This window comes from Miscanthus floridulus, chromosome 6 (genome assembly GCF_019320115.1).
Source record: "Miscanthus floridulus cultivar M001 chromosome 6, ASM1932011v1, whole genome shotgun sequence".
NCBI lineage: Eukaryota > Viridiplantae > Streptophyta > Magnoliopsida > Poales > Poaceae > Miscanthus > Miscanthus floridulus.
The window spans coordinates 9,554,971-9,562,752 of NC_089585.1; the positions used below are offsets into that span (position 1 = coordinate 9,554,971).

Consider the following 7,782-nt stretch of genomic DNA (forward strand, 5'->3'; position numbering starts at 1 on the left):
AATATCAGCAATTGTCGAAAGCTGGATGGTATCAAGCCTTCAAAACAACATTTCTAGCTACTTGTGAGCTATTTTTTAGCATACTATGCACCGAATTAGGTCGTGACCCAAAAATAAAAGTTGTTGCTCTAGTCAAGTACTACAACTTTTCTTAAGGGTGCACTGCCATACAAAGTTTCTAGAGTATAGTTCAACTTAGGTCAATCATGCAACATGAAAATGATAACTTACACTATAACCATGACTTAGAGGCCAAATTGGTCCAAGTCATGAATACCAAAGTTGTTCCATATGGCATTCTAACCATGTTAAAAGTACTCCTAAGGTCTCACAAACATTTTATACATTGGTTACACGTAAACCCTAGCATATGTAAAGCATTTAGTGACAACACACGTGATATAAGCAAACATAGAGATAATATTTGAGATGCTCATGCTCATGAATGATCAATGATGCTTATACTCAAGCAATGTTAATGCCAAATGCATACTTAATACCTAGGTTATTACATAATACAGTAGAAACTGGCGTCTGCGTCCCCCTCCCTCGGCGACCACACGCGGGAGGCGGGAGGCGGGAGGCGGGAGGCGGGACCTGGCCGGCAGCTAGCGCAGCAGAAGGTTTCCGGGAATGGCCCCAGCACCCAGCAGCACTGTCCCAGACGACCCCGCATTCTGCTGCACTTGTGTTGGTATATAACTCTCCCAGACTCCCCCGGACCCAAGCTACCTCTTGTCCTGCCACACTGACTGCACCGTCTGCACGAGGAGCCAAACCGATCCACAGCCAGCCCACGGGTGAGGTACTCGTACCGTACAAGTGCCCCGAGCTAGCTAGTCTTTGGTAACTGAAGAATCTCGAAGGGCGCCATTGGAGAGGATAAGGCAGGGAAGGAGAGGATCCGAGGAAGAGACAGAGGAGCGGAGATGGTGGTGCAGAAGCAGAGGAGGGCGCCGGCCGAGGTATGAGAAGCTGTGCCTTCTCCTCTGCTCAATTCGCTTCTCTCTTGGCGTTGCAGCCTGCAGCAGCTGGCTAACTCGATCAGAATCCGAGAGCTTCCCGTCCCGATAGTTTATGTTTTCATTTTTCTTCTTCCTTTCAAAATTGTTTCCCTTTTCCTTTTCTTGGTTGAAAACAAGAGGATGCTGCTGTGATGCTGATAGGCGCCGCTGATGCGTTTTCGGTGCAGGTGTTCTGGCCCAAGATTGTGCTCAAGAAGTGGCTCAACCTCAAGAGCAAGGACCAGGACTTCGGCGCCGACGACGAGGACGACGACGACGGCAGCGACGTTGACGGCCAAGGTACGGTTCGCCGAAATCTCTTCTTCTTTCCCCGATCGACGCATTTCTGTTCTTGTTCTGGGGTTTACCATTCATTCAGTGCCCAAAGATCATTCACGTCTTTGTTCTCTCCGTCCCTCACTTCCTGCTGCCTCGATTTCATTTGCTCTGCCAGAGAACTGCGGCTGTGACGACGGCGGCGCTCGCCGGCCGGCCGAGGACGGAGCCCAGATCACCGGTGAGGTTACTTACCTTAGCAATCTAATTCTGCAATCCGGCCGTCTGTTGCGTGTTGAACTGAACCGCGGCTCAACTCAACTGAAAGCGCGTTCCGGGTCGCCGGCCGTCCGTCGATGTAGTGATCTTATCTATAGTAGAAAAGTGCACCTCTGGACTATTCGTCGCTGTCTTCTTTGTGGTAGCCTGGTAGGAGGAAGAAAAGATGAACCAACTGGGTCCTCCTTGTGCCATTAGTGCGTTTGATGCGTCGCGTCACGGGCATGGCTCGGCCCCGGGCCCCGGCCACCTTGAATCTTGTCTATAGTGATAGTCACGAGAATGGCTTCCCCAACAATTGCCTAATCTGGCAGATCGGCCAGCCTTTATGATTCTGTTCTCCTCCAAGACTGAAAAGAATTCATGATGCTCTAGTACTTATAGTAGTATTAATTGGCAGTTTTTAAATTTTGGGTAAAATTAAACTTCGTAGTCGTTTTTTTTCAAAGAAAATAATGTTGCTTTGACCGTGAATTCGCTTCAATTACGATGCTTCTGCCGATTTTTACTAACATTTGCTTGCACCGGCGGCGGCATCAGACGAGAGCCTGGAGAGAGCGCCGTACAAGCTGCGGCGGCGGAACTCGGAGACGCTGCGTGCGCAGTACATCAACACCAAAGAGCTGAGGTGCGCCGGCCGCCGTGTGAAATGTGAATTGTGAATTGTGATTCCTCGTCGCCGTCTTGGAATTTCAGCGACGCGCCACGGCGTGAGAGCTTCTTTCGGTTCGATGACTAACCATGCATGTCCGGCGGGGTCGCAGGGTCTGCGTCGGCACCTGGAACGCCGGCGGCAAGGCACCGCCGGACGACCTCGACATCGCCGAGTGGCTCGGCACCGGCGGCGACGCCGAACCAACCGACATCTACGTGCTCGGGTATGTCTATATATGTCCCCGGCCGCCCAACTTGACTTGCCGTAGTGCAGGCGTGCTAGCTAATCGATCGATGTTAAGCGAGCCGGACGCCGTGCATGAATGCAGGTTCCAGGAAGTGGTGCCGCTGAACGCCGGCAACGTGTTCGGCGCGGAGGACGGGCGGCCGGCGCAGGCGTGGGAGTCCGTGATCTGCGGCGGGCGCAGCCGTCGAAGCCCAAGTACAGGTGCTACAGCCACCCTCCCTCTCCGTCGCGGTTCGACCCGCCGGTCGACGCCGCGGCGGCCGCCGACGAGCTCCTCCCTGGCGGCACGGATACCGAGACCGACACCGACGAGGACGTGCCCTTCAGCTTCCCCGTGCGGGCCGAGGAGTACGTCACGGCCACACCGAAGAAGATGAGCAGGCTCAACCACTTCAGCGTCGTCGTGGATGAGAATGAGAATGGCTCAACGCAGCTCAACGGCGACGAACTGGACGACGGGCCTGATCAGCCGCCGCAGCAGCAGTTAGGCCTTCAGCAACGGGCGCTCCTGAGGTCGCTGAGCAGGGCGGACAGGGTGGGGCTGGTCTGGCCGGAGCAGCCGCTGGACCTGCTCCCCCCGCGCGCCCTGAACGCTGCGTCGTCGTTCAAGGCGTCCAAGTCGTTCAAATCGTTCAGGGGATCGTCCCGCGTGGCCGACGCGGCGGCGGCGGACGACCTGCCCATGATCCCGGACCTCGACCTCGACGGCGCGCCGCGGAAGAAGAGCCGTTCGCCGTTCGTGCGGATCGTGAGCAAGCAGATGGTGGGGATCTTCCTGACGGTGTGGGTGCGGCGGGGCCTCCGGAAGTGCGTCCAGAACCTCAAGGTCTCCACCGTCGGCGTCGGCGCCATGGGCTACATCGGCAACAAAGGGGCCGTGTCGGTGAGCATGTCCGTCTACCAGACCATGTTCTGCTTCTTGTGCAGCCACCTCGCCGCCGGCGAGAAGCCCGGCGACGTCCACAAGCGCAATGCCGACGTACACGAGATCCACCGCCGCACGCGCTTCGCCGCCCCCGGCGACCTGCAGCTGCCCAGAGACATCCACGACCATGAGTGAGTACACTCACATGCGATGCATCACATCAACATCAGCATCCATTCGGGAACCTGACGATGCTTTTGTTTCTGCAGCCGGATCTTCTGGCTGGGCGATCTGAACTACCGGCTGGACGCGTCGTACGAGCGAGCGCACGAGCTGATCTCGGCGGGACGCTGGCGCGAGCTGGCGGAGACGGACCAGCTGAAGCGGGAGCTGAGGAAGGGGCGGACGTTCGACGGGTGGACGGAGGGCGTCCTGGAGTTCGCGCCGACCTACAAGTACGAGCTGAGCTCGAGGAGGTACGTCGGCGTCGGGGACGACCAGAGCCAGAGCCACAGGAGCGGCGGTGGGCGGCGGACCCCGGCGTGGTGCGACCGGGTGCTGTCGTACGGCAAGGGGCTGAGGCTGCTGGGCTACCGGCGGTCGGAGCTGGCGCTGTCGGACCACCGCCCGGTGACGGCCATGTACGCGGCGGAGGTGGAGGTGTTCTCCAGCCGGAAGCTGCAGAGAGCGCTCACGCTCACGGACGCCGAGGTGGAGGCCGGGCAGGTCGTGCCGGACCTCGATTTTTGACCGGGGGTCAGCCTTCCTTCTATTTTCGCGCGCGAAATGTTAGTGTAAATATGGGTACGAGTAAGCTAAGCTTCTGAATGCAATTGCACATCCATGTATCTCCATTTAATCATGATGGAATCGTGTGCCTCGAAAGCCCAATTGTCGCCAAGATAGTCTTGTTTGTGCATGAATGAAAGTGTCGCTGTGTGGTGTGTGCGCATTCTTCCTCAGTGGCACAACCGCACACAAAACAAAGAGTGGAAAGAACAAGAAAACAAAATTGTAAAAAAGAAAAATGCACCAGCCGGGAATCGAACCCGGGTCTGTACCGTGGCAGGGTACTATTCTACCACTAGACCACTGGTGCTTTTGGCTGCTGATTTTGGTTTATCCACCCAAGACCCTTGTGGAAAGAATGCAGACAATGAAAAAACAAGAAAACCAATGAGACTTTCATTGATTTGTGTACTCTTATCGATCCGGAGCTAAAATGCCATGTCTTAGATCTATAATTGGGTTTGGTTATTGTCAACAGAATATTATCGGTAGTTTTTCGAGAGGTATCCCACAAAGGTAGATTGATCGGCAAAGAAGCGTGTGATCAAGAACAAGAAGACAACAGAGACACACGAGTTAGATAGGTTCAGGCCGTCACTATGACGTAATACCCTACTCCTGTGGTATGTTGGTTTGTATTAGCTATCGTATGATATTGTGTGAGTTTGGAGGGGTCCCTGCCCGCCTTATATAGTCCGGGGGCAGCGTTACAAGTCGGTTAGATCCGAGAGATAACCGGAAAGTAATAACAGATTACAAGAATCTTGGGATCATACGTATCCTAACAGATCTCGTAATATCTTCAAGATATCTTCCTGGTGTCTTGTGGGAGGCGCCGAGCAGAGTCGTGCCCCACAAGGCTTTGTCTTGTGGGCTGGGCCACCCCTGGGGGCACAGCCCATGTGGTCTGACGTGGGTATCCGGGGTCATATCCCCATAGCTAGTCCCCGAGCGCCTTGTACCCATTGTGCAACGCCGTCTTGAGCTTGTCCGAGCAGGTGCGAACAACGTTGAGCAGTCAAACTCATGGTCTGACCACCGTGATGAGTTGCCGAGTAGTTATGAGCAGCTGCCGAGCAGCGTGAACCGTCGCCGAGCAACGTGAACCATAGCCGAGCAGTATAACCCAAGTATGGCCTGCCATAAGGGTGTAAGGAGCTCAAGTTTAGAATCAAAAATTTCTTCGCAGTGGACCAAGTGTGCCCACTTAGAGTCCGACCACGAGAAAAGGAGATAGTCTTCTTCAGCTTCAAGAGGCGCGGAGTCTTCTAGAATAAAGCAAACACATTCACCGCGAGGTGAAGTGTGCCCACTTAGTCCCCGAGCCTGACAATAGATGACGTAGTCATGTGGTGCCAGGATCCAAAGTAGAAGAAAAATAGAAGACCAACCAAGCAGGCAGCCAGTCCCCGGGCGTAGCCCCGAACAACACATTCACCGCAAGGTGAAGTGTGCCCACTTAGTCCCCGAACCTAATAGTAGGTGATATGGTCACGTGGTGCCAGGGTCGAAAACAGCAGTCAACTTGGAGAAAACAGAATCGCGGAGAAAACACCGGAGTAATGGTTGTACAGTAGTAATTACTGAGCCATAACGGTTGGTGGAGATGTCGGCGAATATTCAGCGAGCCATAACAAATTGCGGAGATAAATCAGTGATACGGGCTAGGGCTACGTGAAGGCCTAGGTAACAGCCCACCTTAAGTTGTGGGGAATTCAAAAAAGCACAAATCGCAGGAACGGTTTCCCAAAAACCCTCGAATGCAAAAAGGTGGGGGAGCGCTTTATAACTGCGCCGCCACACCCCGTGCTCATACCTTTGCCCCTTTGCCATTTCATCTTCCTCCTCAGCCATCGCATTTCCAGATTCACATCTACTCCTGCTTCTGCCGCCAAACCCTAACCAGATCTGAGAGATGGCGCCGAAGAGGGGAGTTGCGAAACCGAAGAAGACGAGCCCCCAGAAGGTGAGAGCCAAAATTCGACGTGACGAAGAGTGGGTACCGTCGTGAACGGGAGAGGCGAAGCTCAACAGATTGGTGGAGGCGGGCGTTCTGCCTAACCGTGTCACCACCGGATGGCGGCCGGCCCTTGGTGAGCCCGTCCCCATGTCTCATACCGACGAAGTGGTGGTATTTGAGGATTATTTCTGACACGAGTTGGGATTTCCTGTTCATCCATTCCTGAGGGATCTGTTGGAGCTCTGGGTGGTTAGTCTGTGCAACCTCCACCCAAATACCATATTGCACATATCTATCTTCATCTATTTCTGTAAGGCGTATCTCGAAATCCTTTCACACTTCAATCTCTTCCGTCATCTATTCTGGCTAAAGAAGAGAGACGGTGGTGGTTCCAAGGTGGTCGGTGGAGTGTATCTTCAGCTGCACGATGGAATGGCGGGGGAATACCTTACTGTTTCGCTAAGCACATTGCTGAAGGGGTGGAACACCAAGGGTATCCCACGAAGGTAGATTGATCGGTGGAGGTGCGCGTGATAGGAACCGGATGGTGACACAAGGCACAAAGACAGCGATTTAGATAGGTTCGGGTCGTCTGATCGACGTAATACCCTACGTCCTGTGTCGTTGGTGTATTGCATTGAGATGTATGTAGATCGATCTATCCTCTAGGGGACCCCTGCCTCTCCTTATATACTCTAGAGGGGTAAGGTTATAAGGAAAGTAATCTATTTGGTACTATATAATATCTTGCGGTGCATGTCGACCAGTGTTGTGCACGCATTGATCTTGTAGGCTAGGCCACCTCTATAGGTGCAGCCCATGTCTTGTCTTATGGATACCGGGGGCCATACCCCCACGGCTAGTCCCCGAGCCTGACAGTAGGTGACGTAGTCACATGGTGCCAAGGTCAGAAAGTAGAAGAAAGGCATAAGACCGGTCGAGCAGGTAACCAGTCCACGGGCGGAGCCTTGAATTGAAAAGCGCACATTCACCACAAGGTGAAGTGTGCCCACTTAGTCTCCGAGCCTACTGGAAGATGAAGAATGAATCTTGTAGTAGGGTCAAAGAAAAAGAAGTCTAAAAGCTTGCCGACATTGTCTGACATGCGCGTATCAAGACCCTAGACGTGCTGCCCAAGATCAGCACCCTGATCTAAATAGTATGGAGTAGCTGGATAGCACACCAATGAGGCGTAGCAAGATCCAACCATCAAGGGAGTCCCCGGCGTAGCTGACGATGTCCGAGCACCGAGGAGTCTCCGACGTAGCTGGCGATGTCCGAGCATTGAGGAGTCCCCTGGCATAGCGGGTGATGTCCAAGCACCAAGGAGTCTTCAGGCGTAGATGGCGATGTCCGAGCACCAAGGAGTCCCCGATATAGCTGGCGATGTCCGAGCACCAAGGAGTCCCCGACGTAGCTGGCGATGTCCCAGCACCGAGGAGTCCCCGGCGTAGCTAACGATGTCCGAGCACCGAGGAGTCCCCGACGTAGCTAGCGAGGTCCAAGCATCGAGTCCCCGGCATAGCTGGCAACGTCCAAGCACCGAGGAGTCCCCCACGTAGCTAGCGATGTCCAAGCACCGAGGAATTCCCCACGTAGCTGGCGATGCCCGAGCACCGAAGTAGTCCTAGCGTAGCTGGCGATGTCCGAGCATCGAGGTGTCCCCGGCGTAGCTGGCGATGTCCGAGCACCGACGTAGTCCCCAGCG

At 54.4% G+C, this 7,782-nt stretch overlaps 1 non-coding gene and 1 pseudogene across 1 annotated transcript; one reads left to right on the top strand and one right to left on the bottom strand.

Annotated features, from left to right (window-relative positions):
• Positions 1-672: 672 nt before the first annotated feature.
• On the top strand, positions 673-4,226 carry LOC136461620 (type IV inositol polyphosphate 5-phosphatase 3-like; annotated as a pseudogene).
• Positions 4,227-4,353: 127 nt separating this feature from the next.
• On the bottom strand, positions 4,354-4,424 carry TRNAG-GCC (transfer RNA glycine (anticodon GCC)). The gene has a single exon. It is a non-coding gene; the product is annotated as a tRNA-Gly (tRNA).
• Between the last annotated feature and the right edge of the window lie 3,358 nt (positions 4,425-7,782).